The 25,151-nt window shown below is 41.3% G+C and overlaps 1 protein-coding gene across 5 annotated transcripts in view; it reads right to left on the bottom strand.

Annotated features, from left to right (window-relative positions):
- The window catches only part of HECW1 (HECT, C2 and WW domain containing E3 ubiquitin protein ligase 1), a 422,722-nt gene that overhangs the window by 250,903 nt on the left and 146,668 nt on the right, over window positions 1-25,151 (bottom strand). The gene's annotated exons all lie outside the window — the stretch shown is intronic.

Here is a 25,151-nt window from a genome sequence, read left to right as displayed (position 1 = left end):
AGGCAGCAACAGAGACAGTGTCATCACAACGAGATGCCTGGGTTGCCATTCAAACTGCTCGTTAGGCTTTTTCACAAAACCCCCAGAGACAGCAGTATTAAAAGGGAAATGAGAAAATGAAGTAATCTGGGTTTCTGAAAGGCTGTTCAAGATGAAACATTAGTTCCCATGAAGTAAGAGTCACAGGTACCTGCTAATGAGTCTTAAGTGCATGCACTTCCAATACATTAGCTTTGTTCTTTGCAGAGGACAGGTCTTATTGCCTCTGTAACATGCGCTCCATGTCAAAACCTCAACTAAGACCCACAGTCAGAGGCCAGCATTTTACTCTGGCTTTATTAACATTACTTGAAGGTGGCTAGAGCCACATTTCAGGATGGCTTTAAGCTGCTAAAGGCGGGTTTCCCAGCCAATCTTCATGTATTTATTCATTCGGTCAACAAATGCATGTGTCAAACGCTGGAAAATGAACACGAATAGAAACTATGGCATCTGCCCTGGAAAACCAGAACACACCTGAGTGAAAAATCAGTGAACCCAAGGTCCTCTGTGGAGTCACACTCTACTGACAAGGTGAGAGTTACCAGAAGAAACAAATGCAGGGCGAGAGTGGGGTGGATATTCCTGAAGGGAGAATGGTGCAAGCCAATCAGAATGTAAAGGAACCAGGAAATATTTGAAGCCCTACCCAATTTAAGTTTGCAAATATCTTCTTCCATTCAGTAGGTGCCTTTTCATTTTGTTGATGGTTTCCTTTGTGTGCAGAGACTTTGTAGTTTGATGCAGCCCAATTTGTTTACTTTTGCTTTGGTTTCCCTTGCCTTTGGAGTCAGATCCCACCCACCCATCCACCCCCCCGCCAAAAAATTGTGGCAAAAATGTCATATATATCCAGTAAGGAATGAATATCCAAAATATATGAAGAGTTCATGTAGGTGAACAACAAAACCCAAAAAAACCTGATTTAAAAATGGGCAGAGGACCTGAACAGATATTTCTCCAAAGAAGACATACAGATGGTCAAGAGGCATATGAAAGATGTTCAGCATCATTAATTATCAGGAAATATGAATTAAAAACCACAACGAGATATCGCCTCACACCTCTTAGATGGTTATTATAAAAAAGACAGAAATAACAAGTGTTGGACAGGATGTGAGAAAAGGGAACCCTCATACACTGTTTGTGGTAATGTAATCTGTGAATCCACTGTGGAAAACAGAATGGAGATTTCTCCAAAAATTAAAATATAACTGGGGCTCCTGGGTGGCTCAGTTGGTTAAGCGTCCAACTCTTGATTTCAGCTCAGGTCATGCTGTCACGGTTCATGAATTTGAGCCTGGCATCCATCAGTCTCTGTGCTGATAGCATGGAGCCTGCTTGGGATTCTTTCTCTCCCTCTCTCTCTGCCCCTCCCCTGCTTTCTCTCTGTCTCTCTCTTTCTCTCTTTCTTTGTCTTTCTATCTCAAAATAAATAAATTAAAAAAAAATTAAAATATAACTACCCTATGATCCAGTTAATCCACTTCTGGGTATTTATCCAAAGAATATGAAAATACTAATTTGAAAAGATATATGCACCCCTGTATTCAGTACAGCTTTATTTACAACAGCCAAAATATGAAAATAATCACTATTTGAAGATGACATGATAGAAGACCACAGCCTATGTTTTCTTCTGGGAATTTTATGGCTTTAGGTCTTAAATTCCAGTCTTTAATCCAGGTTGAATTATTTTGTATATGGTGTAAGACAGTGGTCTAGTTTCATTCTTTTGCATGTGGCTCTCCAGTTTCCCCAGCATAATTTAAAAAAAATTTTTTTTAACATTTATTTATTTTTGAGACAGAGAGAGACAAAGCATGAATGGGGGAGGGTCAGAGAGAGGGAGACACAGAATCTGAAACAGGCTCCAGGCTCTGAGCCATCAGCACAGAGCCTGACGCGGGGCTCGAACTCACGGACTGCCAGATCATGACCTGAGCCGAAGTCGGCCGCTTAACCGACTGAGCCACCCAGGCGCCCCCCCAGCATAATTTATTGAAGAGACTTTCCTTCCCTTATTCTATGTTCTTGGCTTCTTTGTAGTAAATTAAGTGACCATATATGTGTATGGGTTTATTATCTGCTCCATTGATCTATGTGTTTCTATGCCAACACCATACTGTTTTGATTACTATAGCTTTATACTATAGTTTGAAATCAGGGAGTGTGATACCTCCAGCTCTGTTCTTCTTTCTCAAGGTTACTTGCTTTGCCTTTTTGAGGGGGTCTTATGTGATTCTATACAAATTTTAGAATTATTTATTCTAGTTCAATGAAAAATGTTATTGGGGTTTTGATAGGGATTGCTTTGAATCCACAAGCACAGAATATCTTTTTATTTATTTGTATCTTCTTCAATTACTTTCATCAGTGTCTCACAGTTTTTAGCATACAGATCTCTCACCTCCTTGGTTAAATTTACTCCTGAGGAATTTTATTCTTTTGATGCAATTGTATATGGTATTGTTTTCTTAATTTTTCTTTCTTATAGTTCATTATTAGTGGGTAGAAATTCAACAAATTTCTGTATATTGATCTTGTGTCCTGTAACTTTACTGAATTTATATATTAGTTCTAACAGCTTTTTCGTGGAGTCTTCAAGGGTTTTCTATATATAATATATCTGTAGATTGCTTTGGGTAGTATGGACATTTTAATGATCTTTGAATTCATTCATTGATCTTTTCTTTTGTGCTTTTAGTTTCTATTTCTTTATTTTTACTCTGACCCTTATTTCCTTTTTCTACTTACTTGGGATTCATTCTTTTTCCTGTCTCCTTTAAGTATAGATTGTTTATTTGAGACTTTTCTTGTTTTTTTAGGCAGGCCTGTATAGCTGCAAACTTCCCCCTTAAAACTATTTTTTCAGCATCCCACAGAGTTTGGACTGTTGTATGTCCATTTGCATTTGTCTCCAGGTATTTTTATTTCTCCTTTGATTTCTTCATTGATCCATTGGTTGTTCAGTAGCATATTGTTAAATATTAACATATCTGTGATCTTTCCAGTTTCTTCCTATAATTGATTTCTAGTTTCTTACCATTGTGATTGAAAAAGATGCTTGATATGATTTCAGTCTTGTTGAATGTACTGAAACTTGTTTTGTGCCCAAACATGTGATCCATCCTGGAGAATGTTCCATGTGGACTTGGGTGTCTCCCTGCCCATGTTCCCTGTGGGTACCTCTATAGCCTCTTGTGTGACAAACGTGATGCCTGACCCATAAGCTGAGGTTCCAAGACAAGAAACTAGGGTTTTTTTACATGAAGACTGGGGATGCGTTTCTGCTGTTAGTACAGTGTCTTGGGGGTGGTAGCCTGATGAGGACTGTCTCTCTGACTGTTTCAGACCCATGAGGCCCAGAAGCACAGCGCCCCCCCACAGCCCCCTGCCACCAGAGGCTGGTGCTCAAGGAGTGTTCCCTGTGTGGGCTGTGCATGCCCACCAGCTGTGGTAGGGCTGGCCACAGCTGCAGTACACAGGAGCAGGGCACTCCTATCAGAGTTAGTAGGCTAAAAGTGGGGTGCCAAAATGTTGCCTGCCGGCAACAGCACCAACAAAGCAAAAGGAGAATGCAAAAATGGAGCCCACCATTCTATCCAGAAAGAGCTCCTAACGGGTTCTTGGCCCTCTGGCAGATTCTTTAAGTTTAACAAATGAGAGACTCCTTAACATACGGTCTAGGCACTTTTCAAATTGTTGAGAATGAACCTGTGCATGAGCCTCTGCAGAGCAGATTTTCCATTCCCTACAGCCCTGTGGTTCTCCTGGAATTAAGCCTCATTGGTTTTCAAGGACAAATGCTTTGGGATGTTTGATGTGTGGCAGAGAACTCTTGTGCCTCAGAAACAAGCTCCATACTATGAGATCCTGCATGAATGGGGGGGGGGCATGCCTGGGATGGGGTTTCTATGAGACCATGTCTTTGCCTCTCTTACCTATCTTGATGTGGCCCTTCTATCCTTGTGGAGGTGCTATTCAGCTAGCCTTCAGGTCCTTAACTGTTCTATGTGTAACTGTAGCTTTGCTGTGTTCATGGGAAGAGATGAGTTCAGATCCTTCTATGCTGCCATCTTAAACCCCACAGGTTGAGCATTTAAAGGTTGCTGGAGTGCTCAACGTCTCAAGAAGACATTGAATGTTTGGATAAGTTGGTCACAGAATGGGTTCGGATTGATACTAGCTCCCCCACCAAGCTCAAGAAAATTTCCATGCAACAAGGTACACTATAAAACACTGCACAACCCAGTGACACATCCCTTTTAGGTGACAGATTGGCTTTGAGAAACCCAAAGCCTTGGCCGATAAGATCCTTAAATCTTAAAGAGCCAGGCATGCCACCTTCTGGCACACCTACTTATTTTATGTCTAAAATCTATGGCCTTAGAAACTATAAATATCTATAAAAACGGCAAAATCTTCCTAAAAACCATCCAGAATTTGGAACTTTCCAATTAGATAAGATCATGTAAGAAGTACACTTAAACATAAGAATTCTAAAATTAAAAAAACAGAATGGAATACTTATTTTAATTGGCATGCACCAGATCCAAAAGGTTTCACAATTCTAAAATAGCTGCATTGAAATATTTTTCATTAAAGGCTAATGAATTTTTAAAGAAACAAGAGGTACCTAAAACAAAGGAATATAAGACTTATGTAATTCCTACTGCTCTCCTCCATCTTTCTTCATTTAAGTACTCGTTCTAGTTATCTTTTGTCTGAACCGTCTTTATACAACTGTTAACAAAAGTCTTCCAAGTAAATGGCCTTACAGACATTCCCATATCTACCTTCAAAGCCTTCCCAGAGTTAAGGAGACTCTGAGAGATTTTCTGGTCAACTTCTATGTTATCATCTTAAATGGCCAAGGGACAACTAAAACTAAAAATAATGAAAACTCTTGCCAAATTCTGGGAAATATTAGAGCTTCAGATGGGAGCCTGGAAAAATTGGCAAAAGCTGGGTAAAGGTGAGAATGCTTATAGGGTAAGCGTTTATGAACATCTGTCTATAACCCCCAGTCTTTACAGGAAAATAAAATTTCACAATGTCCGTTCCTTTCCAAACCCACACCCATTGGTTATTGGTCTTTTTCTCCAGAGATAGCTACTGCCTTCTAGCTTGTCTAAGGGCGTGGCTTAAGTTTCTCACTGCCTGGGACATGCAGATTGTCACTTCTTTCTTCTGGCTGTGACTCTGGATCTTGGGACAGTAATAATTCTTGTACCTTCTTTGAGGTCACCTGTCGAGTCCAAGGAGCTACTCAAAATTGCCAAAAATGTATGCTGTTTGTCCCAGACAAAATTACAAAGTGGCTCCATGATTATAAATTGGCCAAACCACAAAGCCTAAAAGAAATTTTTTTTATTTTCGGCCTTCTCCCCTAGGCTTAAATAAAATTTTCTTGGGCTGAGGGGCGTGTGTGGGGGGGATTTTCTAAAGCCTTTATAGAAAGATGGATAGATGGATCAACCTACAGTGTCATTTAAGTTGCAATCCAATTCTTTGAGAAATTGTGAGCAACTGTTCTTACCTTACAAATCTTTGCAAAACTAGAAATGTAACTCTAAGGGCAGTTCAAAGATCACCCAATCCTTTTAACCATTCCCCAAGCCTCCCTTATTTATATTAAAAGGCTTGTAACTTGCCTTCTTTCCCTGTGCCTTTGAGACATAAACGTTAAAGTACACATTTCAGAGAGGTAACCCTTATCAGAAGAAGAACCAAAGTAGGGAAAGGTCATTTAAAACTTAGTTTTAGACATCTGAGTAGAAAACCTTCATTTATTCCACCTACCAGAAAAACAACTTAGATCCTATTTCTTTTGATTCTATTTTTTAATCCTGCTTATTTTCATAAAAAGGAAGCTATAAAGTTTCTGTTTATATTTCCATTTGTTATATGTGTCTACATATATGTGCTCTAGATGTGTGGTATTTTCTTTAAAAAAATTTTTTTTAACATTTATTTATTTTTTAGAGAGAAAGACAGAGTATGAGTGGGAGAGGGGCAGAGAGAGAGGGAGACACAGAATCTGATGTAGGCTCCAGGCTCTGAACTGTCAGGACAGAGCCCAACGCAGGGCTTGAACCCATGAAGCACAGGATCATGACCTGGACCTAAGTCGGATGTTTAATTGACTGAGCCACCCAGGTGTCCCATAGATGTGTGGTATTTTCTACCTTTGGATGACATTGCTAAAATTAACTTGTAAAATAACTTTATTTATTTATTTGACTTATATAAGCCCTTATGTGAATTAATTATTCATAAAAAATCTCAAAAATATAATAGAAACTAACCAAACTACTTTTCAGGTTCATGTGACCTGGGATAATCTTTGCAAATAAAAGGTAGTTTAGGTTTGGTTTAATTAAAATAGGCATGTCTTCAGAGTTGCCAGCATTAAATATAATGCAGACATACAACTTCTTTTTTACCTGACTTTATTAGTCAAATAAGTTCATGTTATCTTATAAAATTTGTCAGCAAGAAAAATAAATAGCTTGGGATGATGGCTGACTTTGATGTCTCATGAAGTTTTTGTAAGTAATCTAGACATAATTATTAAGAATAAGAAAATTAAATGGGTGTAAATAGAATGAAAAGGTTTTAGGCGATCTTTTTTATTTACTTATTTTTAATTTCAGAGAGAGAGAGAGAGTATGTGAGATGGAAGTAGGGCAGAGGGAGAGAGAGAGAATCTCAAGCAGGCTCCATGCTCAGTGAAGAACTTGATGTGGGTCTTGATCCCATGACCCTGGAATCATGACATGAACTGAAATCAAGAGTCAGATGTTCAACCAACTAAGCTGCCCAGTTGCTCCCAAACTGTTTAAATAGTTCCCCCCAAATCTTTTTGGTAACCTGCAATCTTAAAGTTTTGGGGAGTTAAATGATGAATAGTCATTAAATATTAAACATATAAAATTAAATACCTAGGTCATTTCTAAATAAGATAAAATACTAAAACATTAGTTACTAAAGATAGGTTTCCTTTTACAGAGTAACTAAAGATATTTGGGTTATTAATCAGTGTGTTTTGTGCCATGCAAAAAAAGAATTTACTATGAGAAAACATGTTTCTAGAAATTATAACAAGTATTTTTAAATTTGCCAAACCACAGAATGCTAATATAAAAGACAAGTCATAGTTGTTTACTTCTTCATTTTCACTAAAAATTAAGGTTTTTAAGAATTTTAAAGTTCTTACATAATTAAAGCTGTTAGAAATTTAAACTACCAGGGAAACATCTGTGAATGCAAGTCAAGTAGGATGTGTGTTTCCAGGAAAAGAAGGTGTGAGGAATGGAAATGTATCTTTGTGGAGGGAAATGAAAGTAATTTCATCCTAAAGAGAAGCTAATTATTTCAAAATGGGAAAGAAGAAAAACATAGGACAAAATCTTAATGTAAGATAGAACGTTGTGAAAGGCTTATGGAAAGGTATTTTCTAAAAGAATTTTAATGTGTGATCAAGCTAGGATTAGAATGAACTTAATTAAGTGAAATGAATTTTGATACCCAAAATAAACTGGTACAAAGTTAAATTTGATTTTCTTTCTGTTAAAAGGACACCATTTTCTTGGGAAAAGTTTTCTTGATTTGTTCTTAAGAAACTGTAAAAAGTTTTTCTTGACCTTTTAAGTAATCTGCCTAGAAACATATTTTATGTCTTGTCAAAATATTTTCCTGAGTTCCTGTGTATTTATCAATTCTTTCATTACTTAAAAAAGTGAGTCTAGGGGCGCCTGGGTGGCGCAGTCGGTTAAGCGTCCGACTTCAGCCAGGTCACTATCTCGCGGTCCGTGAGTTCAAGCCCCGCGTCAGGCTCTGGGCTGATGGCTCGGAGCCTGGAGCCTGTTTCCGATTCTGTGTCTCCCTCTCTCTCTGCCCCTCCCTCGTTCATGCTCTGTCTCTCTCTGTCCCAAAAATAAATAAAAAACGTTGAAAAAAAAAATTAAAAAAAAAAAAAGTGAGTCTATTTAAAAACCTAAGTTTTGTTTGTTTTGTTGTTTTTCACAATTTGCCAAGCCACAGAACTATTCAACTTTCTGTATTTGCCTGTGAAATCTTCATTTGTCACTATAAGTAAATGGATAATTAAGTACTGTTTTACAATGGCCTATAATTTTATTTTACCAAATGTTTTAAAACCTTTTGATAATTTTTTTAAAGTTTATCTATCTATTTTTGAGAGAGAGAGAGAGAGAGAGAGAGAGAGAGAGAGAGAGAAAACACCCCTGCAAGCAGGGGAGGGGAAAAAAAGAGAGAGAGAGAATCCCAAGCAGGCTCCATACTCAGCATGCAGCCCAATGCGGGAGCTCAGTCCCATGATTGTAAGATCATGACCTGAGCTGAAATCAAGAGTAGGACACTTAACCGACTGAGCCATCCAGGCACCCCAAACCTTTTAAATTTTTGACAAACTTTCCCCAAATCAAATTCTAAATAAAGTGTTTTTGAAATCAAACTAAGTTTAGGAATTTTTTTTAGAGGATCCCTGGAACATGTACAAGATTTATTCTCTCTCCTTATAAAATAAGAGATAAACTAATGAGGCATATTTGATATGTTTTTTAAAACTTTATTTTAGAGAAAGGGCATGTGCAAATGGGGGAGGGAAAGAGGGAGAAGGGGAGAGGGGGAAAAGAGAGAGAGAGAGAAAAAGAGAGAGAATCTCAAGCAGGCTCCATGCTCAGCACAGAGCCAGACATGGGGCTCAATCCCAAGACCCTGGGATCATGACCTGAGCTGAAATCAAGAGTCGAATGCTCAACTGACTGAGCCACCCAGGCTCCCCAGGCATATTTGATATGTTAAATTACATGGGAAACACTGTCAAATAAGAAATAATACTAGGCCTTCTTTATGCTGTGTTTGTATATGTTATTAGTTTCCTAGAAATTGTATGAAATCTCTAAATTCTTTTAGGTCCTGGCATAATATTATCAGTCATGACTCTTGTTATTTTCTCAAAATGTTTATGTTACAAAAATAACCAAATTTCTTTGTCAATTTCATTTAATGAACTCTCATCAGATCTCTAGCAATGGGCATTTTTTTAGTTTTTGTCATTTACAGACAGTTACTGTTTTACTCTGATGATTTGCTGAAGTGTTCCTGCAAAAGTACTTCATCTTAAGGAGATTCAAAGAAAGAGTTATGGTAAGTACAGCTTTCTGATCATAAGAAGCCTGTAAGATCATAAAGCTGAACTGGGTAAGAATTTCTAGAGCTAATGGAAAAACTGGATTCAAGCAAAATAAGAATTAATTACATGGGACTGAACGAACTGAGGAGGATGATTTTAATTTTTATGACTTTTTGTTTGAAACAGTGCTGGTCCTTTAATGTTTTGTTTTTCCAGATCTAAGGAAATCTTTTGTCTTAAGCTATCTATGGCTTACAACAATTTGGTAAAGCATACCCTTGTAAACAAAGATGAAACATTTACTTCTTCTCCCTACCAGATCCATCCAGAATTTGGAAACTCTTGAGTATTCTTTTCATGGTAAAATAGTTATTATATGAGTTCAATAAGAATCTGTTCTCCTTGGATGAGCACTGGGTGTTGTATAGCCAATTTGACAATGTTATATTAATTTAAAAAAAAAAGAATCTGTTCTCCTTGTAACAGGACACAATTGGAAACACTGGTTACACTATCAGGCTTTGACCAGAATGTCATATTTTATATAGCTATGCATGGACTCAGATTTGACCAGATAGTTTTAAGGAACTCAAGTTGACTTCATGGAGCCAATGAAGCCCCTTGGAAAAAATGGCCTGGTACCTTGCTTACAAGGTTCCAACAAAGCTATCCTAAAAAGAGTTTACATGGTCAAACACTATTCTTGCTGCACTTATGTAAATGACCAGTTCAAGTCTAAAGTAAGCAAATTAGTTTTACTGTGATTATCCTTGGAAAAAATGGGGATAATTGTAGAGAAAAAAAATACGTACACTTGTCTATACTAGATTGTGATCCTGTTCATTTTCTTTGAAATTTTGTTATATACCTATAAACTGGACTGGATCCTGAATCCTTCTAGTTTCCTGAAATATCTGGCAACAACTTACTAAACTAATGTTCTCACTTTTCTCCAATCCTTCTGATTTGGAATCACTAAAACCAAAGACTGCCCTTGAATCTCCTTGCAGGAGATACCAGATCCTCTACTCCCCAGATGGTAGCCAAACTTCAAGGATCTGAAACTTAGATACACATCTCACAGCTGAAGAAGGCTCCACCTGACACCTGGTCCTATAAAAACACTAGAAACCTCCAAACCAAACTAACGAGGAAGAGAAGAAGCTGACATCTTGGTAGACCACTTACACAAGAAGCCAGATCAAGACTTCATACTTTAACTGAACATTAAACTTCTTTTCTCCTCTTTCTTTCCCTCACTCTGGCATTGGCCTGAAAAGATAATTCCCCCATTTGTTTCTCTCAGGACATTGCTAAGGAATGGGGGCATAACTTTGCCTTTCAGACTACTGGCTTTATCATCAAAAACTCCTATCTGTCCATTAATAGTGTCACCTTAGTGGGAGTGATTTGTGCCCTGACAGGAATTAATTTTAGCTGCGGTGGTTATCATGCTCCTTGAGCCTATGAAGGCCTAGATGGCTGGACATAACCAGGCAATGTCTCTCAGATTATCTAACTTTCCACAAAAAAACTTTACACACACACACACACACACACACACACACACACACACACACACAAACTAAGACACCTCATTTGTTGACTTTCCTGGATTTACACCATCAAGTTAGAAAGGAATTACCAGGAGGCCTTTGTGACTCAGAATCAAGATTCACTTCCCTTGGCAGGGCCATACTTTCTGGTTAGGAGTGAATGTAAATGAGAATATGGTCAGAAACCTCTCCTTAAAGATACTGCAGAATCCATAGCTAAAACAGTAGCTGCCCACAAAGAGTCTTAGACTCTCTGGCCAAAGTCATTCTTGGTAATAGGATAACCTTTGATTATCCTTTATCTGAGCAGAGAGGTATCCATGGATTACTTCACCTGGATTAATACTTCTGAGGAAGCTGAAGCTCAGTTATGTAAGGTCACTGAGCAAGCTACTTGGCTTTAGAAGGTGACTCCTTCAGCAGACTCTTTCTTTGACCTCTTTGATTTTGAACGTTTGGGTCTTGGGGATGATGACTCCAAAGTGCACTCCAGATATTGGGAATTATCCTGTTTATAGTAGTCATAATGATCTCCCTGGTGCATTATAGTCTCTCAAAAGCTTTTAAATGCTTTTTTCAGCTGCTAACCACCAAGAATATGATCTCCCTAGGACTGGAATGTCAGAAAAGGAGCAAAGAAAACGGCTGACTTAAAATTGTGAACCTGAATTCATGGCCTGTGCCTATCACAGAGATTAGGTAAAGGATGTCACGACCTGTGACCCCACACAATGAATTGGCAAAAGCTGCAAGGACTACAGAGTCCTTGGGTGGTGCTGATGCCTTACATTTTAATCACATTTTTCATTCAAGCTGAATCTGATCAAAAAAAGAGAATTGCTAAAAAGGAGACAGCATACCCCAAATGGAGTCACTCGCCTGTGCCAAATCCCATGCCGGCAAACCCAGGCTTAATGCTGAATCTAACTGCAGTTTCAACCCCTCCAGGACTATAATTTTTAAGGAGATAGCATGGAATTACCTGGTCAGCACTGGTGAGTTCATCCACCCAACAGACCCCTTCCATTCCCCTTAGGAAGGCGATCTTGCTGAAACAATGCATTCTTTGGTAATAATTTCCCTTTTCTGCCTTTCAAAACCTCTCCTTTTCTACAGTTTGGTGGAGCTCTTTTCTGTTGCTAGATGGGATGCTGCACAATTCATGAATCACTGAATAAAACCAATTTGATCTTCAAGTTTACTCAGCTGAATTTTTATTAACACCAGCCAGGACCAGAGATACCAAGGCAGCCAAGTGCCTCCTGAAGGTTCAAATGTCTTGAGAGGTGCCAGGGAGAACCTTGAAATGGTTACTGAATGGATTCACCAGGCTCAGTGCACCTTTGCCCTCACTTTTCAATCTAGAATGGTGCAAAGGGGCCATAAGGTGAACCAAGATAAGCGAAATGGCATGGGTGCGTTTACTCTGGACCTGAGAGACCCAGTGGAGGATGAGCAGGGACAATGTCACACCCTGGCCCTTCTTTCAGCTTCATCATCCCATGGGGGGCCATGGCTGTGCTGCCGATCTCAGAGCCAAACATTCAGGTGTGTGCCTTGACCATGGGCCTCACTCTCACTACATCCTTTCCTGGGCAAGAAGAAAACTCGAGCCACATCATGTAAATTCCCAGGACCTAAGGAAGTCCCGGGTTGGGATTTTGGTGTATAAAAATAATACTTGTTAAAAACTGGAAAAATACCAAAAAAAAATTTTTTTTAAATATATATCATGCCCCCATAACCATACTACTCAGAGGCTCCCCAAATGGTCATTTACAATATTTTCTTTCTTTTTGCTTTGCTCATTTTGTCAGGTAGTTGAGACCACACATTTTTGCATCCAGTTTTTATGCATAACTATCAGAGTGTAAGAATTTCTCCATGTCACTAAAAATATGCTACAAAAGTCATTTCAATAACCATAATTAGCACATGGATATTTATAGTAATTATCACACTAATTTTATTTTTGGAAATTTAGATGGCTTGAATTTTTCTCCATTGTAAGTAATGCTAATTAAGCTGGCATGACCATGGACTAGTGAAAATGTCCAAGTCAAAAACGGCATTTTGAGATTTTAAAAACAATAATCTATAATTTGAGATGTTAAAAATAATTTAAAACCATATGCTTTTGTCACCGATGCCATTAAAACTTAAAAACAATTTAGTGGATCTGTGTTTGTCTGGTAGGAACGGGCTTACAACCACTTGTCTCTCTCTAACCAAAGTGTCCTGGGAGCTACCACTTGGAGCTACGACAGATAATCGGGGATAAACAAAGGTCAATTTGAAAGTCTTTAGATTGGCTGGAAAATACTCATGCAAGACGGAGTTCCTCTTCTTTCATGGCCACCTGCCCCCCTTGCCTCTTGCCCTCTCCTCGTCCTCTGGTTTTCCTTTCATTCTGTAGAAAACCTCCCTCCAAGAGTGTGCTGATCCAGGTCCCCTGCCCAGAATGGTTCTCAGTCCTCAATCTTGCTGGCAGCTCAAGGATGGCCGAACAAGAGAACAGGTGTCTCAGTAACACACAGGCTAAGGATGGGGGCAAAAGCCCTTGGAAGTCAGACTGACTGGCCTTAAATATATTTCTAACTGTTGCATGATCCTGACCTCCCCAAACTTCAGTTGATTCAATAAAATAAGACCTGACCTCCTCAGGAAATGGTTGCTACAACCAGAGTGGCGACAGGGATGAGGACTGAGGAGCTAGGTATTAGCGAGCTGAGTAACACACCTTTGCTGCTTCAGTGGGACTGGAAGGAGCTAGCTTCACCGTGACAGTGGCAGCCAATCCCTCTGGGGCTTCTCTGAATCAAGGTACTTCTCTCTGCCAAGAGATGCTTTCTCAGAAATGCCCTTTCTGGGGTGCTTGGGTGGCTCAGTCGGTTAAGTGTCCGACCTTGGCTCAGATCATGATCCCATGGTTTGTGAGTTTGAGCCCCACTTCAGGCTCTCTGCTGTCAGCACAATGCCTACTTTGGATCCTCTGTTCCCCCCACACACCTCAAAAATAAATAAACATTTGGGGTGCCTGGGTGGCTCAGTCGGTTAAGCATCTGACTTCAGCTCAGGTCACGATCTCGCGGTCCGTGAGTTCGAGCCTCGCGTCGGGCTCCGTGCTGACATCTCAGAGCCTGGAGCCTGTTTCAGATTCTGTGTCTCCCTCTTTCTCCCCTCCCCCACTCATGCTCTGTCTCTCTCTTCTCAAAAATAAATAAACATTAAAAAAAAATCACCCTTTCTCCCACTACCTGCCCCAGGCCCCAGAAAGGCTGGTTGTAGGACTGTTGCCATTGTCTTGAAGATTTCCCCTGTTGTGGTCACCTGCGTGGCCACACGTGTTGCTCTTGAGAAAAGGGGATGCCATGTTAAAGGTACCAGAGTGTCTGAGGTCACGGGGGATGCAGCAAGGTCTCTGCCAGGCAGCACTTGGAGGTTGCCACTTGATTGAGTCTAAGAGTTTTCCCCTAAGGGGTTTAAAGGTTATGTGATACACTAAAATTAAGTTGTTTCTAATTTAAAAACACAAAATCCCACCTCCACTCCAGAGGACTCTCTTGAGATCTGGACAGCACCCTAGAGCATGCGGTACTGAAGACTGGAGATGGGGCCTTGGGAAAGTGCTGGTGAAAGCAATGGAGCATTATCTGACACAAACACCTAGGTTTTGCCTTGAACTATCAGAAAACCTGAGTTCAATACAGAGCACCCACAACCCAGGAAACACTGCCTCACACACATGATAAAGTCAGAGGAGTCCAGGGTGGTGTGACAAGTACTGGATGGAGAAGAAGGTCATCCACGAGCGACCTGCCCAGCTCTGCCAGCCCTTCCTCACCTCACAATATGCCACTTGCTGCTGGTGGTACCTGGCCACCCCTGTGACTAGTCCATCATGGGGAAGTAGAGCGACACAGCAGGAAATTCAATTTGCTTCTATTCTGCTGTGACCTGTGACCAGTGTTATTGGCTCTGGACATTACAACATTCTTGCCTACTTCCCTTATACCACCTGTGGGCCAGGTCAATCCCGCACACACCTGGTCCATTGACAGTGCTTGAATAACTGTCTCCGGATCCTCGTTCTCCTCTACTCTAACCCATGACCTCCTGAACCCTTGAGTTGTCATTCTGGCAAGTGAGAAGACCAGGGAGGTCTCAGAAAGGGGCTAGAACCCACCCTCCAAAGGGGTTTAGTGCTGAATGGCATCAGCAGGCACTAGAAGACTGTACTCCATTCCTTCATTGAACAAAGATTGTTGAGTGCCTGTTACCAACCAGGCACTGTTGTGGGCAATGAGATAAACCAGAGAATTAAACAGGCAAAAGGCCCCGCCCACGTGAAGCTTGCATTCGATTGTGCAAGGACATGAACCTAATTGGAATGGGAGGGTAAGGTGGGAGAGGCAGGCTGGGATCAGGTTTGGGGAGTTTTGAGTGTTAGGAATTGTCTTTGAGATTCATTACCCCCGATGGGGAAGAACATGCCATTCGTTGCAAGTTCTTCAGGAAGGATGGAGAGTAACAGGATGAAAATGAACTGTTGGAAAAGCAAGACCGACAGAAGACAATGAGGGAATGATAACAACGAGATTTTGCACAGCATTTTCCAGTTTCCAAGAAATTTCCTCAATTGTCATGTCACACAATCGTGTCAGTGGCAGTGGCCCAGGAAGACAGATTACAGTCCATTCAGGGGGGGGGGTTCCTGCCTGGGGTCCCAGCGAGCCGTAAAGTGGGGCTTCAAACCTCTGGCTTGTGACTCCTGGTCTTCTAGCTTATATTTCTTTTCCTCGCAATAATTTTATTTACTCCAAATACAATGCACATTTTCTCTTTAAAAAAAACCTCTCAATTTAAAAATCTGGAAAGCTTTATCACAACATTCCCACAAAAATGTCAGGAGGGAGGAATACTATCAGAATTACCTGGGGATTTTTTCCAAATACATATGGGCATCCTGTTCCTCCCTCCTCTGCTCCCAAATTCTGACAGTGTCATTGCGGTGCATCTGATTTGCAAGGGCTCCTTGACTCTGCTATTTATCAGCGTTCACTGCAGCAAGTCCTGCCAACCCCCTCCCCCAGCTGAGTCCTGAGGCAGCTCAGTCCTGGTGGTTTCAGCTGTGTGTTCAATCGTGCAAGCCCAGGAGAGAGTGGAGATGTTACTATAATACTATCAATGAGAAAAGGCGTGGAGAACATGTCCCCATTTCTAACATGCAGAGAATCATATGATTACTGCTGGTGGGTTTTCCCCCCAACTAGCTACATCTATTTGGATAGGATATCTACTAGGAGCCTCAAGCATAACATTGGTCCAAAAAGACCAAGTTCTTGGTCAACGTAGCCCTAAATCTGCCTTTCCCCATCTCAGTAGATAGTAACTCCACTCCTCCCCCTGCTCAGGCTGAACATTTGGAGACATTCTTGACTCTCCCTCTCACACCTCTGATCCAATTCAGCGCATCTACTCATCCCCAACCATCGCACACCAAGTAGCATCTTTTCCCTGTGGCTAATAGTTTTCCCCTTTCCCTTGTGCTATCTCCCCCCCCCCCACACACACAATGTTTATTTATTTTTGAGAGAGAGGGAGAGAGAGAGAGAGAGAGAGAGAGAGAGAGAGAGAGAGAGAGAGCATGAGTTGGGGAGGGGCAGAGAGAGAGGGAGACATAATCTGAAGCAGGTTCCAGGATCTGAGCTGTCAGCACAGAGCCCGACTCGAGAGCCACAAGATCATGACCTGGGCCGAAGTCAGACACTTAAACAACTGAGCCACCTGGGCACCCCTCCCTTGTGCTGTCTTGATAGCACTTAACGTGGACAAACAAATATAGATCCATTTGTTTGTATGTCTATCTTCTCCCAGTACAAGGGCATGTTTCATGAGTGCCACAACTGTTTGCTCACTGCTGTGTCCTCCTGGTGTCTACAGCAAACCCCTTGATTACTTTGGAAGGGTGAATAAATGAATGTTACTGCTGTCATTGTATGTGAATCACTTGCAAATCTATTGACTTTCCGGTTAATTAGTATGAAGAAGTTAAAGGACCACCCCAGGAAGTTCAGGGTGCTTCAGTAACTCAGGGCAAGCATTTCTGTAGCCTCATGGAGCTTCCTGAATTCTGTGACCTTCAAACTGTAAGTAGCCTGGGGCTATGACTTTCCAGCAGTTAAAGGTATGATTCTGGGTGGCCATTAGGTTGGTGGTAGTTCGGACTTCTATTGGACACAAAACCATTTTAAAAGTGTCAAACAGAAAATCTGCATTTGCCAATAGGAGTAGAAAAGAAAAAAAATAACAGCTACCGTTTTTGAGAGGGAAAAATTTACCAGCACTGGCTGAATATTATTTTAAATATTTTCTAAAAAGAAACTGACATTATATTCATTCTTATAAGGAATCAACTGAGCAGAGATCAACTGCACCATCAGGAGAACAGAAGTGAGAGCAGGAAATGTTGCAGCTATGAAGGCTTGAGGACCAGCTGAGCCACAAACTAAAGGAAGGGCATCACGGGGCTCCTTGCTGCTTTAGCAGAGGCTGGTCTTGCTGGCATGATCACTGGGCTTGATGATTTGTGGTTGGCTTAGTCCCAGGTGTTGGGTCTCTGTAGCCTGCTGCTATGTCTCTTCTTCACTGAAAGCTACTTTTTTAAAAAAAATATTTATTTTTGAGAGAGGAAGAGATAGAGTGGGGGAGAGGCAGAGAGAGAGGGACAGAGGATCTGAAGCGGGCTCTGTGCTGACAGCAAAGATCTTGATGAGGGGCTCAAACCCACGAACAGTGAGATCATGACCTAAGCTGAAGTCAAATGCTTAACCAATTGGGCCACTCAGGTGCCCCTCACTGAAAGCTCCTTTGGACTGTTTTGATTTCTCATTTCATCTCTGTTCAATTCATTTCTCTGTCTGCCCTCCTTGAGCTCCCACCCTCCAGGCTCTTGAGCTCCTCCTTTGCAACCAGGGCAGGGACGCAGTTGCTGTCAGCCTGTCCTTTCCCTCTTGGACACAGCTTCAAAGTCTGTTGTGATCTCTCTTTACGGTGTCCCATTTATAGGCAAGGTGTAAGTATAGACTTACACACCATACACCAAGAGACCTCTGACCAGTTCTCGCCATTAGACCACTGGCCTCTGCCCAACTTGGATTCCTGGTGCTTTCAATATGATTTATTCTTCCATGTCTAGGCATTTTCCTGGGATCAGAGATTAAAGCTTGCTATTTGTTATTTGCTTTTTTTTTTTTTTCAGACTGGTCTGGGTCCTTTGTTTTTTATGACTCCGAGCAAGTCCATTCCTGACTGTACTCCTCGTAAATAGTTGGAATCCAAGTGGCATATGCTTCATGAAATTCAGAGAGCCTCACTGACCTTTGCAGAGCTGTATTTTGATTTTCTAGCCCACTAGTTGTCAATAGTGCTTGGACTAGCCTGAGCAGCTTTAACAAATACATGTTAATACCTAGACCCCAGCCCCAGGGATTCTGACTTAATTGGCTCCTGGACATGCCTGGGTACACAAAGCTCCCCAGGTGAAAGCCTGATTCCATTTGTTTCAACATCTAATCCGGGGAGGCTCCGACAACAGACCCCCTCCTGGTCCTTTGTTTTAAGCTGCTTTTTAGAGTGAGGGCTCCAAGACTCACACTACGTTAAATAATCTCCCAGCAATTCCCAGTTATTGGTAAAATCTTCCCTTTTAAAAAGCCAGGCAACTTATTTTGTAACCAAAAGTTATATATACTAAGTTCATACAACTAAGTTTAATAAATTTGAATAAAAATTTAAGTCTTAAAGCAAGAAAAAAAATCCATATAGAAAGCTCACATATGTGAATAAAACACAAAGGGAATAAAATCAGACCCCTTTGAGGTTTTGAATTATAAATCCTGCCCCTGTTCTGGCTCAACGCCTCTGGCTTGATCTGTTAAACTTTGGCAAGTCTCCTACCCTCTTGTTCCTTACTGTCCTCATTTGTAACAGCAAAATGTAAATACTATGAGTTCACAGGTAGGAAGAACGTGGACTAAGTGCTTGTGAATGTATCTCATAAAGTTAGTATTTTATTTTTTTAATTTTTTTTAAGTTTATTTATTTTGAGAGAGAGAGAGAGCATCATTTGGGTAGGGGCAGAGAGAGGGAGAGAGAGAGAGGAGAGAGAGAATCCCAATCAGACTCCCATGCACTGTCAGCAAAGAGCCCAATGTGGGGCTTGAACCCACGAACCGTGAGATCATGACCTGAGCCGAAACCAAGAGTTGGAAGCTTGAGCCACCCAGGTGCCCTGAAAGTTATTATTTTATTAAGAATAGAATAAAAATTATTTAAAATTTTTTTTCAACGTTTTTTTATTTATTTTTGGGACAGAGAGAGACAGAGCATGAACGGGGGGGGGGGGGGGCAGAGAGAGAGGGAGACACAGAATTGGAAACAGGCTCCAGGCTCCGAGCCATCAGCCCAGAGCCTGACACGGGGCTCGAACTCACGGACCGCGAGATCGTGACCTGGCTGAAGTCGGACGCTTAACCGACTGCGCCACCCAGGCGCCCCTAAAAATTATTTTAGAACCTGGGAAAGACAGGCCTCGCATTTAGGTGGCCCTAAAGCTATTATTTTATTAAGAATAGAATGAAAATTATTTTAGATTCGGGGAAAGACAAGCCTCACGTTTCTTACAGTAAAATGGCCTGTGACTAATAGAGCCCACAGACCCAAAAGAGAAGGGTCCCAGTCCTGGGACTCCACTTGCTTTAAAGTCACATATCTCAAACACTGTGAGCCTTTACAGCTGGAGACCCCTTGTGACCCTGGAGACATGCTCCCCCCTCTACTCAGGTCCTTGACTCAGAGGGCAGCCTTGTATCTGAGCACCAGGAAGGGGCATGGCTGTTCCACTGCTGACCTGAGGCAGCTCGTGATTTGGGTAGTTTTTGAGCAGGTAAGTGCCCAAAGGAGATGAAAGACGATTTAGTGAACTTTCAATGGTTTCTCTCAGAAAGCCTGAATGAAGTAGACTGTTGCATAACAAAGTATCCTTTTCCAGCAGGTCAAGCTCTTGCTTCTCTTCCCATTCCGATCCTGGGTTCTACAGGTGCTCACAACCTAGTAGGATAGAAGCTGAGGGACACTGGCAATATTGGACAATACAATTACCCTTAAATTAGTATAGCTGTAGCTCTCAATCTGTGATTCTGAATGTTTGGTTTCAAGATCACTTTACACTCTTAAATATTGAGAATCCCAAAGAACTTTCATTTATGTGGGTTTTATCTATCAATTTTCATCACATTCGCAATTAAAGCTGAAAAATTTATATTATGTCCTGTATCATTTAAAAGCAACAGGAATAGGGGCGCCTGGGTGGCTCAGTTACTTGAGTGTCTGACTTTGGCTCAGGGCATGATCTCCTGGTTCCTGAGTTTGAGTCTCTTGTCAGGCTCTGCTGACAGCACGGGGCCTCCTTGGGATTCTCTGCCCTGCTCTCTCTCTGCCCCACCCCCGCTCATGCTCTCTCTCAAAAATAAATAAACATTAGAAAAAATAAAAGCAACAAGAATAAACTCATAGAATATTAGCAGGGGTAACATATTTTATGCAAAATAACTATGTTTTTCAAAACAAAAAAAGAGAACTGTAGCATTGTTTTACATTTCGCAAGTAAAGGTCTGGTAGAAAAGAAGACAGCTGTATTCTCATGCCTGCTCCTGACTTTAGTCTGTTGATCATCATGGAGCTTCTGAAAAACTCCAGTGCACCACACGAGAGAATCAGGTGAAAAAGGCAAATAAAGTCTTAATATTACGATACAGTTGGTAATGACCTTACAGATCTTCTGCTTGTCTAGGCAAAAGCACAATGCAGGCAAACAGAAAAAAGGGAATTGCTGACGATTCAAGGAACCGCATGAAGACTGCATGAACACAGTGCGCACAATGAACTTGGAGACACACGAGTCTGCACATAGTGAACAAGGAAAAGAGAGGCACGGGACAGAGGTGGCAGGGACAGGTGACACAGAACCATGGGAAGACCCGCAGTTTGTTCTCAATACAGTGGGAAAGGCTTTGAGGGCATCAGACATGATCCAATGGAAGTTCAGGGGTTCCGGTTATGAACAAATCACATTTTGTTTAAAATGCTTCTTCTTTTCACTTAATTGAAACTGGGAGATACCCCTCCCGCACACAAAAGTACTCATAAAAATGTTCATTCTAGAACTGTTCTCCTTATCTATTAAGTAGTAACTAGGAAAAAAAAATGAAAGAAAGAAAGAAAAAGACACCACTGCAAAAGCCCAAGGCTGTCCCTGCGTCTGCTGCTTGTTCAAAATCAGTTCAGGAAAATGCAAATGTAACTCCGTTCAGGATCACAGAGTCCCCTCAGCTGGAAAGAAAGGGCCCTTACTTGTAATTCAAATTGATGCCCCTCTCCTTGAACCCACCTAAATGTTGCATCTAAGATAAATGAGGAGGAAATGTAACCTGGATTAGCTCAAAGGAATAAAAACATGCATCCACATCTGTGTGTCCTCATTCTTAATCACTGAAAATCTTTAGATATATTCATACATGCAACTGATTGTGTCCCTGCCTCTGTGCTAGGCACTCTCGATTGAGCAGCAAACAGTAGACAAAAATCTCTACCATCAGGAAGCTTAAATTCTGATGAAGGAAAAAGGCCATAAACAAGTCAACTGAACCAACTATAGACTATATTAGGAAGGGATAAGGGCCGTCGAGAAAAATGAGGCAGGAAAGTGAGTTCCAGTGTGAGGCGGTTGCAATTTTAATAGGATGGTGAAGGAGGCTGGTGTCTGAGAAGGAGAGGAGGCAGGCTGTCTGGACATCAGGGAGCAGAGGGGAGACCGGGCATGAAACACCCAAGTCGGGGTGCTGGGAATGCCAGAGGTACAGCAAAGAGGCCCATATGGTTGGGCCAGAGTAGGCAGGAGAGGAAAGTGGGAACCAGTTCACATGGAGCCTCAGAGGCTGCTGAACCGGTCTCTGGAGCCATCCATTGGAAGCTCAAACAGAGAAGTGGGATATTCCAGATTGGGTTTGAAAAGGGGCCTGCTGGCAGGAGCGTCACCATATGTACTGAGTGTGGAAACAGGAAGAGCCGTTAGGAAGCTGCTGCTGTGATCAGGGGAGACATGCCGATCCCCCAACCAGGGTGGTAAGTGTGGACGTGCTGAGAAACCATCTATTTTTGAGGATGGAGGTTTGGATGCGGGGTACAGAGAAAGGATGAGTCAGGGATGACTCTGCAGTTTTGGCCTAAGAAACCGGAAAGATGGCATTGTCATCAAGTGGGGAGACTGAGTGGAGGAAGCTGGTGAACAGACAAGGACGTCAGTCGGAGAGTTTAAATGTGAGGTGTTTACTGGGTATCCAACTGCAGCTCTCAAACAGGAACTGAATGTGCAAGCATACGGTTCAGGGGAAAGGTCCAAAATGGACATATAAACGTGGGAGTCACCGGCTTATTTATGGACGTTTTGTAAAGTCATGGCAGTGGATGAGACCACCAAGGGAAAGGAGAGGGCCAGGTTCTGAGCTCTGGGGCAGCCCACAGTTTACAGTTTGGGGGAGTCAGGGAAAGAGCCCAAGAAGCAGTCAGTCAATTAGGGATGAAAACCAGGAAAGGATGATTTCCTGGAAGTGGAGAAAGCAGTGTTTCATGGAAGCCGCTGTCCACTGTTTCAGGTGCTGAGAGGTGAGGACTGAAAATTGACCCGTGGATTTTCCGAAGTGGAGGCCAGTGGTGAGTGTAACAAGAGCTGGAGTTAGTGAAGCTTGATTACAGGATGGAAGGAAAGGAATGGGAGGCAGTCCAGATACCTCTGAAGTCCTGCCTGACAGCAGGGTGGGAGGAGGCAGGAGATGAGAAGGTGAGGGAGATGTTGCTGGTGCACACTTAGGGAATGATCTAGCAGAGACTGGGAGTGTGGGGGTGCTGAACTGATGTCCTCCTAGGAGACAGAGGGCAGGCGCTAGTGCACAAGTGGGTTTAGAGAGGAGGTAGGCAGTTCACCTATCCTGAAAGGCAGGAAGGTTTCTCTGGCCATTTCTGACCCTTGCAATAGTCTCAGCAAAATGTGAAGCAGGGATATCCCTCATCTGAATGAGACAATGAGAAGGACATGATGAAGATCTGTTCATCACCACATTTTAATTAATAAATGAATTCATTTGTCTTTCAGAAATATAAAATCTTGTCTTATATGGAGAAAGAAGAGCAGGACTAGAAGGAGGAAGAGAAAAAAGCCCTGAGCATCCCAAGGACCCAAGAGAAACCCCAAATGAAGCTTCCAGACAACATGGAGAGTATCCAACTGATATTTTCTGAGAGACAAATGTACGTGGAATAAGAGATATTTGCATTTCTGCTGAATGTACTTTCTATCCCTCAGGCAAAGGAGGGCTACAGTGCATTCCTTGTGATTCAGGTGGCTGACTTCAAGGTAGAAAAACAAAATAGAAAAAAAGAAAAGCTAGACCATGCGTCATAAAGGGAAGCACTCCTCAGGAGACAGCAAAGTAGAACTAATTTTGCACATACTATAAAACATTAATCATTTTCAGTTTGTGGTCTATTTTCAAATATGTATTCTATGATAGTAGACAGGCATATTCCAAGAAGAACTACGGCCATGTTTCCAGAAGACTACATTTGACCTAATCTAGCTGCTCAAAAATAAATAGTACCATCTAAGAAATGCAAAACTTACTTTTCATTGGGATTAAAAAAAATTTATAATGACATAAAGATGATGGAATTCTCCTGAACGAAGGAAGAAACAGGGCTACTCATCACAACTCTTAAAAATATAATAATGATGTGAATTTCTGCCTACATTTTATTTTGAATAGTATCTGATAACATAAAAGTTTTTAAAAAGATTTAATTCAACATCTAGTTAAATTCTAAAACCCACTGTGTAAGACCTTTGTGTGTGTGTGTGTCTGTCTGTGTGTGTGTGTGTGTGCGTGTGTGTGTGTTTAAATTCATGACAAACTGGGAGAAGCATCACTGGAGGTCTCTGGTCATTGCTGGGACAGAAGGGGAATTCTCAGAGGAGCCACATATACTGGGAGTTTATGAGTCTTGACGTGGAAATCAATGTTGCTGGCCTTTAGATAACTCTAAAGAACAGGCCAGGCTGTAAGTCAGTCTGTTAGATTGATCCAAAACAAACTGTCCATTGCATGGTTTTTATGTAATGTGATTTCCCACAGTTTCTGGTATCCTTTACACAGACAGCAAAATAAATAAAAGGGTCACTTCTTGCCACAGGGCCTCCATCAACTGGAACCAGACTGGCCTTTTGACAAGAGGCCTTCTGCACAATCAATTCTTGAAATCTTATGACTCTCCCCCTCCCTCTGTCTCCTTCCAGCACCAGTATTGAATGTCATTTCCTATAATAGATCTCAATTTATGAAACAATTCCAACAACAAAATCTAGTAAGGAAATTCAATTATAGCTGACACCATAAAATACCATAAATCACTAGAGGAAATGGCCCCATGGATCAATTAGCGGTATATTGGCAAAAACTTTAAAGCATTTCATTGAATAAACCTAAAGCCACCTATCCAGTTTTCACATTGTTCTTTTGAATGGTGATTAGATTTGTTGCAGGTGTGTGTGTGTGTGTGTGTGTGTGTGTGTGTGTGAGAGAGAGATTGAGAGAGAGAGAGAGAGAGAGAGAGACAGAGAAAGCAGTGGAGGGGAACTACATGGATAAATTAATGATCAAGCTACAAAGCAGTTCCATAATTTGGAGAGAGGCTTCCTGCATCTACATTACTTCCTCCTCTTGCCTTTGCAGAACTAATATATTCCATTTCTTTCTAAGTCACAGTTTTTATGATAAAAACAATGCCACCTAATTATAAATAGCTTATAAAATAAACAAAAACATACAGAGAACAACTAAAACCACCTCAAGCCCCATCACCTCCAGATATTCAGTGCTGATCTATCAGGGATTTCCTCCCCAACTATTTTCAATGCATGCATATGCGTTTTTCAGCCAAAAAATATTGTGCTGTATACATTGTACTTATATAACATTATGCCATGGGCAATTCTTATTAAGTATTCTTAGGAGATTTGTTTTATAAAGGTTACACACTATTCCATATTATGGTGTTGCTTTAGGTATCTTAAGTAATCCTTTTTTGAATTCTGTAATATATTTCTAATTTTTCATTATTGTAAATGCATGCTTCAAATAAACTATTTTTTAATTTTTTTTAATCTTTATTTATTTTTGAGAGAGAGACAGACAGACAGACAGAGCGTGAGCAGGGGAGGAACAGAGAGAGAAGGAGACACAGAATCCAAAGCAGGCTCCAGGCTCCGGGCTGTCGGCACA

Source organism: Neofelis nebulosa, chromosome 4, assembly GCF_028018385.1.
Source record: "Neofelis nebulosa isolate mNeoNeb1 chromosome 4, mNeoNeb1.pri, whole genome shotgun sequence".
NCBI classification, from domain to species: domain Eukaryota; kingdom Metazoa; phylum Chordata; class Mammalia; order Carnivora; family Felidae; genus Neofelis; species Neofelis nebulosa.
Note: the sequence above shows the minus strand (reverse complement) of the source record. Positions and strands in the feature narration are given on the sequence as shown.